General features: G+C 36.1%; 1 long non-coding RNA gene across 1 annotated transcript; it reads right to left on the bottom strand.

Annotated features, from left to right (window-relative positions):
• Positions 1-3,941: 3,941 nt before the first annotated feature.
• Positions 3,942-8,316, bottom strand: LOC128019389 (uncharacterized). The gene is made up of 3 exons (XR_008185134.1): positions 7,377-8,316; positions 5,196-5,341; positions 3,942-4,145 (listed from the first exon to the last, which is right to left on the bottom strand). It is a non-coding gene; the product is annotated as an uncharacterized LOC128019389 (long non-coding RNA).
• Between the last annotated feature and the right edge of the window lie 1,311 nt (positions 8,317-9,627).

Here is a 9,627-nt window from a genome sequence, read left to right as displayed (position 1 = left end):
CAGTAATGTTCTCTTCTAAGGCACATTTATAAATTAAAACATTTTCTTATAGTGACGTTTCTTCCTTACTGTGACGTACAGCTTCTGGAATGTAGGGCGGGATTTCCCCCTTCACCAGGAGTTTGAATGACAGGCGGTCTGACCAACAAGACAGAGCAGCTTACTTTTGGAATGAAACTATTGGCCTAAGTCTTAGCTTTACAAACAATAAATAGTACTAAATAATAAAACATCTCTTTAATGTGACCTATCGCTGTAGCACCTCAGTTCTAGCGGTTCTTATGTGAATCGATCTCTTCCTTCTAGTTATAGCATGAAATACACATGAATGAACATCAATTTCCATTTCCACCATTTTCCAGTATGACTCTACTGATGTTAATCTATTCATTCTCTTGTCTGTTTTTTTTTTATTAGACAAAACCACAGATAAACTGTGAATAAAGTTGAATATAGGCCTCCTGCAGTGAATCCATGTGGTTTCATAAGAAAAAATATCCATATTTCAAAAGTAATAAACACTTTTTTTTCACTTCCAGTATCTGTCATATGTGGGAGGCATAAAGTAAAGATCTGTTAAGTAATAAACAATTCAAAAGAGTGTTACTGAGTAATTAATTTATTTTTCAGACAAAGTAATTAGCAAATTTAAATGAAATATTGATGATGCAACTATTAGTAAATTAATCACTTTAAAGTAACTTACCCAAAACTTACCACAAAAAAAATAGTTTAAAAAATAATTTTAAAACTATTTCATACTGATATGAAAATATTTTTCCGTCAAAATGCTAGAGATTTGATCACATGTGCACACTTTATAAAGGTTGTTAGCAGAAGATAGAAGCTCTTGCTCTCTTCATTCGCTTGAGGCTACAATTTGGCTAACAAAGTTGGTGAGCTGCAGGTCGATTTAATGCTGCTAGATTCTGTCCGAGTACAGAAAATGATTACACTATTACACTAACACTCAACTTCTAATCTGCAAATTTCAACAACAAATTAAATTTCAGGGCATTTTCTGAACTGCTTAATAGATATACTCCCCAACATTCTACCAGCTAACCAACCATAATAAGGTCAAATGAAAAGACTGAAGAAAATTACACTCACAAAACCGTACTATGGCAGGACTATTACATGGCAGTATAAGCTGATTTTAGCCTTTTTCTGTAAAGAATGGCATAAAAGAGTTAAAAACAACTGCAGAAATCATCACACTACACTACATTTTGGTTATGCTATGAAGTAAACAAACGCAATGCAAATACAAGTACAGGCTTCTGCTTTGTCTAACACAAACTGAATTAGATCATAATGAGATCAATCCATGTAGGTGTACAAGAGAGTAATGCAGTTTAGGCCCCGTTTGCAAGTTCAGTCTTGGGTGATCAGATTACAAGTGATCAGACCTGCATACAACACGTGCAGAATGTTTTCTGATCCAAACCATAGTGGGAGGTAGTCCATATCGCAATTAAATGAAAATTACATCAACCATTGCACTCATCTGTCAATCAAGCAGTGGTTTTAAAATTAGCTATTTATGCGTCACTGATAAATTATTACAACCTATTAATTTCTAAATGTGTCATTAATGTTATTGTGAACGATTCATCTGTGTGTTTTGAAAAATTGAGCTCATAATTTTGATCAAAACATCGCTAAAACGACTTCTCTCCATTGATTCTATCATTAAATCTGCTCAAACTCCGCCCCTTTTTCAATCGAACTTCTGTTCACATCAGCCTCAATACAACCAACAACCAAAATAACCAAGTACCTTCTTGACTTTTTTTTTTACCCGTTTCACTTCCATTACATCTTACATTACCACTTCTTAAAAACTTTATACCAATTATAATGCATGCAAGTAATGGTTTATATTCTTAAAAGGTATTAAAATAAATCTCACCATTCAGCTCTCTACGAAATGCGAAAACAGTCTGAACATTTACACATGCAAATCCTATTTTTCCAGAAGAAACCAGCTCTTTTTAAACAAACAACCTGCTTGTTTGCTTCCACTTTATGCAAAACAAGCATTTGGATTTTTGGTCGAAACTTTTCCACTGAACTCCATGTTATATCAGATTAACCTACAGGTTACGGTTATAAACTTTTTTTTTTTTTCTTTTTTAAACAGGGTTTTAGAAGTTCGGCAGTGATAAATGACACTCAATTATGTTCATTTATAATTCTGTGAGGTATCTCTGGCAACAGGACAACCAATGAAGAGAAGTGACCAGCTACAGTTAAAGGGCAGGATTTCCGCTGTGGCCAGTGGGGTTTATAAAATCCTCCTGCACATTTATCAAAATCACCTTTAATTAGGAACTGCAAAGGAAAGGCAAACCACAAACTAACATACACAGACCTGAAAGAGGGGATGGTACTAATCAAAGAGCACACAAACAAACGGGCAAGTCATTGCAAAGAATTCACACAAAACCCATTCACAGATAAACAAGCATTATAAACTATTCTCACCATACTGGTTCCAGACATAACTCAAAGCACACACATTAAAGACCTTTCCACTGGAACGAAGCAGGACAGGCGTAAAGCCTGTACCAATGACTACAGGTTGGCAATCTGCATTCAGGTGTCTGAAAATGTACAAAGAGAACTCTACTTTCAGTGTCCAACTCACTCACACACAAACTTTAATACAGATACATGCCTTCAAAAGTACACAAACCATATTCAACACTGCCAGACGATCACATTGATATGTATAAGAAACACTTCATACTTCAAACCCAAACTTATATACTATATACTCACAAGTCGAGAGTACTTAAGGCTGGGGACAATGGTCGGTCATCAATGAATGTCCTTCGGGCTAGTTTGTTTGGTATGTTTCATATGTCGGCTCTCATTGGCGGCAATTTGCACTATTCAACATGTTGAATCAGCGTTGCAGCCGTCGACAAGCGTCAGAACTCTGATTTGATTGTCTGGTAAGCGAATGAGTCAATGCGCGAGAATTAAAAAGTGAAAGTGATGAAAACAAGTAAATGAAGGTGGCACACACTGTTCTAATGTTACATGATCTTGCCCAAGTGTTCCAATATGCAAATATTTTCATAACATGAGCCACTTAAATGAAAGTTATCATCATAACTGATATTCAAAATGGTTATCAAAGAGCTGCTTTGTTTACATTTCATATATCTGTGTATATCTCGCATATCCTTGTTTCGATTTCTCCTTTTGAATGATGAATATATTCTATTGATAGCTGCTGATATAGACAGCTAATTCATCTCACAAAAGCGTAGAATGCACGTGTTAGTTTGAAGTCGGCTGTAGTTTGTTCAAGCGCAACTTTTCTATCGACAACGAGCGTCAATCTCGTCAGTTTTCGCCGCCGCTAGTTCGTTGATGTTGGCTTAGTGTGTCCCAGCCTTTACAATTAAATCACTTTGACTTGTGATTCAAACTTCTGCTCAAACCCTGTAAAACAAACTATTTGTAGTTGAGTTATAAAGTTATATTCTTTGTATTGAGTTATAAATATTCTAACTAATAAATTAAACAAGGTAGATCACTTGAAACTAATTGAGAATGTTAAACAATTATAATTAATGACAATTACAATATTGTGCTACAGCGCCACACTGGTCAATATGCGTTACTGCAGGATCTCACATTAGACTATACCAGATCAAAAGAATATGTAACAACAAAAATATTTGACGATTTCAACATCGTCAATAATGTTGACTTATCAATAAGTCAATCTATTTTGGCCTATACTGAAATAAAAGTATTACTTTATCCATGAAACATTTTTTTCAAACCCCAATGACATTTTAACAAAAAAGGGGATATTAATCCAAATGATTTAGCTGCTCTTTAAATTACAAAGAAAATAGTTCGGCAAATAAACAATGAAAAATATAAATGTAATGGGTGAAGGAATCCTTTAAAACACAAAATTAACTTCACATCCACATCTTATTTTTGATTATATTTGAGTTTTCGTGATTTAAAAACTGACAAGATAATTTGTTTATTCATCCATCAACAGTTATCGGCTACAGTTATTGTTGGCCAAAAGACAGTAGGTTGCTATCATCAGTCACCTCTGGGCATACCACAACTACAGCCAAGCCTGTGATACAGAACACCAGCAATATCTGCCAAATATGAAAATGGGAGAGACATTGAAAGAGCACGACACTACAATTGCATCAGAAGAAACAATCAAATCATTGTTTCCCTTAAACTTTCTCCCAAACTCGCTTCGACTTCATTTGCATGTTTAACTGGCAGATTAATTCTATACGAGCGTTGCAACACCTATACAGTGAAAATAATCATCATCAAAAGAAAATCAAGGAGCCTATGTCTTATTAGATTTTTATATTATACATTAAATAAATAATATACTAAAGTTATATTTACAAAAAAATTAAATGTGAGTGATGCTTCCATGTAAATCTCTACGCCACAATGCTAGGGTGTTGTGTTTTTTTAAAGCATGTTACTAAGTGGATAGGATTTTTGCACATTTATGCACCGACAGAATGTAAACAATTTTACTCAAAGGAAGTGAAAACTGAAACTGAAAATGAAAACGGTGTTATAATTTACTCACTCTCGTGTCACTACAAACCCTCTTGATATAATATGGAGATATTTTAAATAATGTCCTTATTCTCTTCCATGCAATTCTAATTATTTGGGAATGGAGCTTTTAAACTTCACCAAGAATGCAAAGGCACCAAATGTGCAATATACCACAAATCTCTTGAAGCCAAAACAACAATAACATTATTCTTTTCACAGAATATTTTACATAAACAAAACAGAGCTGAACAATTCATTCACAAAGTACAATGATCTGGTTCTTGAGGAATCAGCAGTGAATAATGACTTCAATTTCAGTGAGTTTGACACAAAAATTTGATATGAACTGGAATATAGTGCATTGCTACTTTTCTGATGCTTTTATTTCCTTTTTGTCTCCATTTTTTGCAACCGCACGGAAAATTTGCAGCCAGAATATTGCTTAAATTTCTCCATTTGCATTTGATGGAAGAAACTCCACTATTAATAAATAGATATTGTATCAATCAATATTCCATTCAAATCAATCTAGTGAGCTGCCTTGTTCCTTAGAAAGCTCTTAAATGTGTAAGCTTACATTACAAGACAGTGTGTGCACGGCACTATAGTTAACTTACCTCGAACACCCTTCAGGTTTCAGAGTCTCCCGTTCTCCCTCATCTGAAGACCATGCAAATAATTTCCACTGTGAAAATTTGTGAGCGCCTCTTCTCCTGTAGATTAAACCAGTGAGCTCAGGAGATCACAGACTCTATCCGAACACCTGTGGAGAAAAAAAGCAGTTCAGAGTCAGACCACCAACATACACATAACCACAGAAGATCTGAAGACAGTAGTAGATGTTTGTCAGAGGTAGAGGTTGTAGACTGATTTTCTTATTTGAGCATTTATTCTTAGATGTCAAGTAGAATTGGTTGCGCCCAGATTATGTGGAACTCATAAAAGCGATGATGATATTTCATGATATTTGTAAGCGAGGTTCCAAATAATGCCAATGCAGTTCAACATTATTCGGCAGCAAGAAACTCAAAATTCAATAAAGAAAAAAACTGTTCTCAAATATCACAGTATGCAATATTTCAGACAAAAGAGAAAAAAAAAAAGTGTTGGGCTTCTCTTTATTGCACAGCAACTCGGGACAAATAGTTGCAAATTATTGCTGAATGCTGCGGCAAGGCAAAGCCAAAACGAATAAAACGCTAGCCAGAATAAATCCGAGAAATATAAGAACTTTCCATAGTTCTAACAAACTTCACCACATGCTAATTCTTGACAAAGCCAAACCTACGGCAGCAATTACATGACTCACTTTGTGGATATGCACAACAAGAACTCCATTCTCTAAACGCACAAGCTGACTAGTTAAAAGAACCAGGGAAGATTTCCCTGTAGTCTACAAGAATGACAAAACAACATTCAAGGTTCAGATCAGAAAAAATAAACAAGCATTGCATTAGCACACCTTCATGTTTCTTTAGAGATTTTGAGTAAAAATGAGCATGCGAATTGGGCTCCCAAACACACAGTAGTTAAATTATAAGATATTACTTCTTAAACTCAACAAAATGCATCTGTATCTTAAAAGGTCACTCCTTCCTCACCAAGAAAAAAACTGCAATGTATTACCCCGATAGCATGCATTCAGCAATTTAGTACACAATTTGTGCATTGACTCCTCACTGTGAAACAAGTTTGAGGCTGTTAATAAACCTAACTCCTCATCAATATCTAAATCGTGGTCTTGAGCCAGTCTCGGCAAATTCACAACACTTTATAAAAGACCAGTCTTTAAGGTTCGTACATAATGCAGTAAAAGTCACTTAAGTTCAAACCAGGGCAACCAAAGGTTGTAATACCTATAAATAAAACATTCAGTGTTATATATTCATGCTTGGCAAACCACACCCAGCAAACATGGGCTTTCCTTTTGAATAATATCACAAATATGCAAAGTATGAGAGCTCCTTGACTGTGACAAACATATCTATACTGAGCACATTTCAAGCACAAAACTTCCTATGGTCAAATAGATTTTGACAGTCTTCTGAAGAAGGTTTGCGTGGTTTCTTTATGTTTTTACTCATTTGTGATCCACCCTGCTGTGTGTGTGCAGGCCTGGTCTCTCTCGAGTAACCCAACACAGATACCTGCACACGGAGGAAGCTAAAAGACAACAAAACACCATTTATATCTGCAGTCCAGAGGCGTATCACGTTTGGCTGGATATACGGTTTCAAAACGAGGGTTTTAGCAACACTGTAAGAAAAGTAAATGGGGCTTGATGTAACAATGGAGAGCTGTGAAAACACGCTGCTGCTGCGGCCTCACGAACTTCCTTGTAACCTGCTGGATTCTCTGAAGAGGACAAAAAACCGAGGAAAGTTGAGGGAAGCAACGGCGTTTACACGGGAAACATACGTGTTTTGAATGTAAAAGGACTGTGCATTCTGAAATAAATGTTTTTAAATGAACAGTTGATATGCGTTGCGATTAAAAGTTAGGTATGAGACAGGGAAAACCCCGGGGTGGGAAAACAAGCTTGTTTTAGCATCTCCAGCCATAATGGCATCTGCAAGAAAGTTATACGTGCCTTCCTATGAATGCATGTTTTTTAAGGAAAATCTATTACACGATCTAATTAAATTAAAAAGTACTTAGTCTATTTATTTGTGACGTTTAAAATCAAATAATCCGAGATGAGACATTCTTTGGGGTTTCCTAAATCACGTATAACTCAATGGGAGCAAGGCGAATCGAGCATGGAAGAAAAGTATGAACGAAAGCAAAACAAATCTTACCCATGTGGAGCACGACAACAACAAATATTCCACATAAAGCACTTTTCCCATTGCAATTAAAGAAAATAAATCAGGGCTCCGCCAATTCCATTCCCACTGAAAAAAAGTGAAGTTATTCCACAAGCGAGCGCATTCCCCTCATTATAATCCTAGAGGTATCCCATTTTCCAAAGAAAAAATTCAGGAGCATGGATGCCAGAGCCTTCTCGCTAACAAAGGAAGCCGACAATCCTCAATAAAACCCAAAGAATCGGTGTAGAAGAAAAAAAATCTCAGCTCCGGACTACAAATGGACAAACGGCGGATCCAAGACGTCCCAAACTTGTGCAGCCCTTTTTTCTCTCGAAGAAGAAGTTGTTCCTGTTTCGCCAAAGCTTTGGGGGAGGGGAGCTATTTTATCAAGCTCCTGGCCAAAGACAGAAAGCGAGAGAGCTTAAAATCCCGCAGGCTCTTGTGTGCTAGAGAGCCACTAGAATAAACGCTTTAAAACACGTCTGCGGTGTATTAGTAGAGCGAGTGATATGCGTTAAAAATAGCAGTGGATCAAATAATAACCGCAGCTGGCTGCAGCGACACAAAGATCTCTTCTGAGAACCAGCGTCAGTCCTCATAAACATTACATCCACACACGTGTAGGGCTATGTTTCTTGCGATATCCTTCGACATCATATGTTTTAGGTGCAAAAATGATACTCTGTTTCCTTTATCCTTTGGACTGCTCTCATTTACAGTGGTTGGGAAAAGCCGCTATATTTTAATGGTGAAAAGTGTGCTGTTGGAAAAACACAGAGGGGTGTCCGATTCCGCGCGAAGGGGCTTCGGGAGCGATTCAGTCTCCCCAAAACGTGCTAGTCGCAGCCTTTCGTTGTGAAACTAGGGTGATTTAAATAGCTCACGGCACTAACATGGCTTCCCCCATCAGAGCTGAGCGAGTGCTGCTGATGTGTGCTCGCCACCCCCCTCTTTGATCCGGATGGTTCAGTCCATATTGTAATAAGTAGCGATTCTAGGTCAGGTTGACTCGCCAGTGAATATAGTGACTGACGCCGGAGATCAATTCGAGCCACTGTGCCAGAATCCACCCGAAATTCTTTGTTATTCAAATCTATGCAATTGCTAATCAACGAAAAGAAGAGCTCACCTGTGTAGTAAAGACATGTTGAATCATAGTGTGCACCGGTTTGTTAAGAGAGAGACATTGAGAGGTAAGAGAAGGTGTCAAAATTATTATTATTATTATTTATAAAAAAAAGACATATTACAGCCAATGAACATGACAGTAGTTAAATATTAGTGGCATATAGTAAAATATTGAATATGGACTACAATATGATGAAAATAGGAATATACAGTAAAAAACTAATACAAAAAAAATATAATAAAAAGGGTATTAGATCATCATACAAATGTGTCAACATTATAGCCACATTTCCTACCATTTAAGTGATGTCAGATGCTAAATAAAAATGAATCTCATGAAAATATCTGAATTATATTTATTCGCAAAAAAAAATAAATAAATATTTACTATAAGTCTAACTATTATTACAACAAAAGAAAAGACATTAAGTTTTACATAAAAGCTTTACATATTAGGGAGAGTAACAAAAAACAAAAACCACCAGCAGCAATCCAGGCCAGCTCACACAACTTCTATGTCAAGTGTTAAATTTGATGCATTAATAAAAAAATCATCCAGTCTTTACTCAATCCCCAAGTCTGAATATTCCCTACTTATGTCAAATAAGTAAAATGAGTTTGAATATGCAGTATTCATAACAATTCCCAGAACACGTACAGCATCCATGCATCCAAGCAAGCGCAGCATAAAAATAATAAATGCCACAATTTGAATAAATACACGACCATTATGTATGCATACTTTAAATTTTAATTAATATATAATTATAATTAATTATATATACTTTCTTTTGATTCTAGGATAAAATATGACATGTTCTTGTTTCTCCAAAACACAAATGGCCACAAGTGGCAATATTTTATTAAGAAATGTATTCATTCAACAGAAAAATCCAGATAGTGTCTTTTGTCTATTTCGGGGGCACACAGTTCATGTCAAACACATTGGCACAAGAAAATGCCACAGATCCAACAATCTTTCCTAAAATCTTTTGCTGATCCCACGTTTAAATGTCATTTGGAGACACATGATCCTTATATCACCCCGTTCCACTGACACACAATGACAACAAACCTCTTATAGAGGCAAAACCAGAGAGAGGCAGAATAC

This window comes from Carassius gibelio, chromosome A9 (genome assembly GCF_023724105.1).
Source record: "Carassius gibelio isolate Cgi1373 ecotype wild population from Czech Republic chromosome A9, carGib1.2-hapl.c, whole genome shotgun sequence".
Classification (NCBI taxonomy): domain Eukaryota; kingdom Metazoa; phylum Chordata; class Actinopteri; order Cypriniformes; family Cyprinidae; genus Carassius; species Carassius gibelio.
Note: the sequence above shows the minus strand (reverse complement) of the source record. Positions and strands in the feature narration are given on the sequence as shown.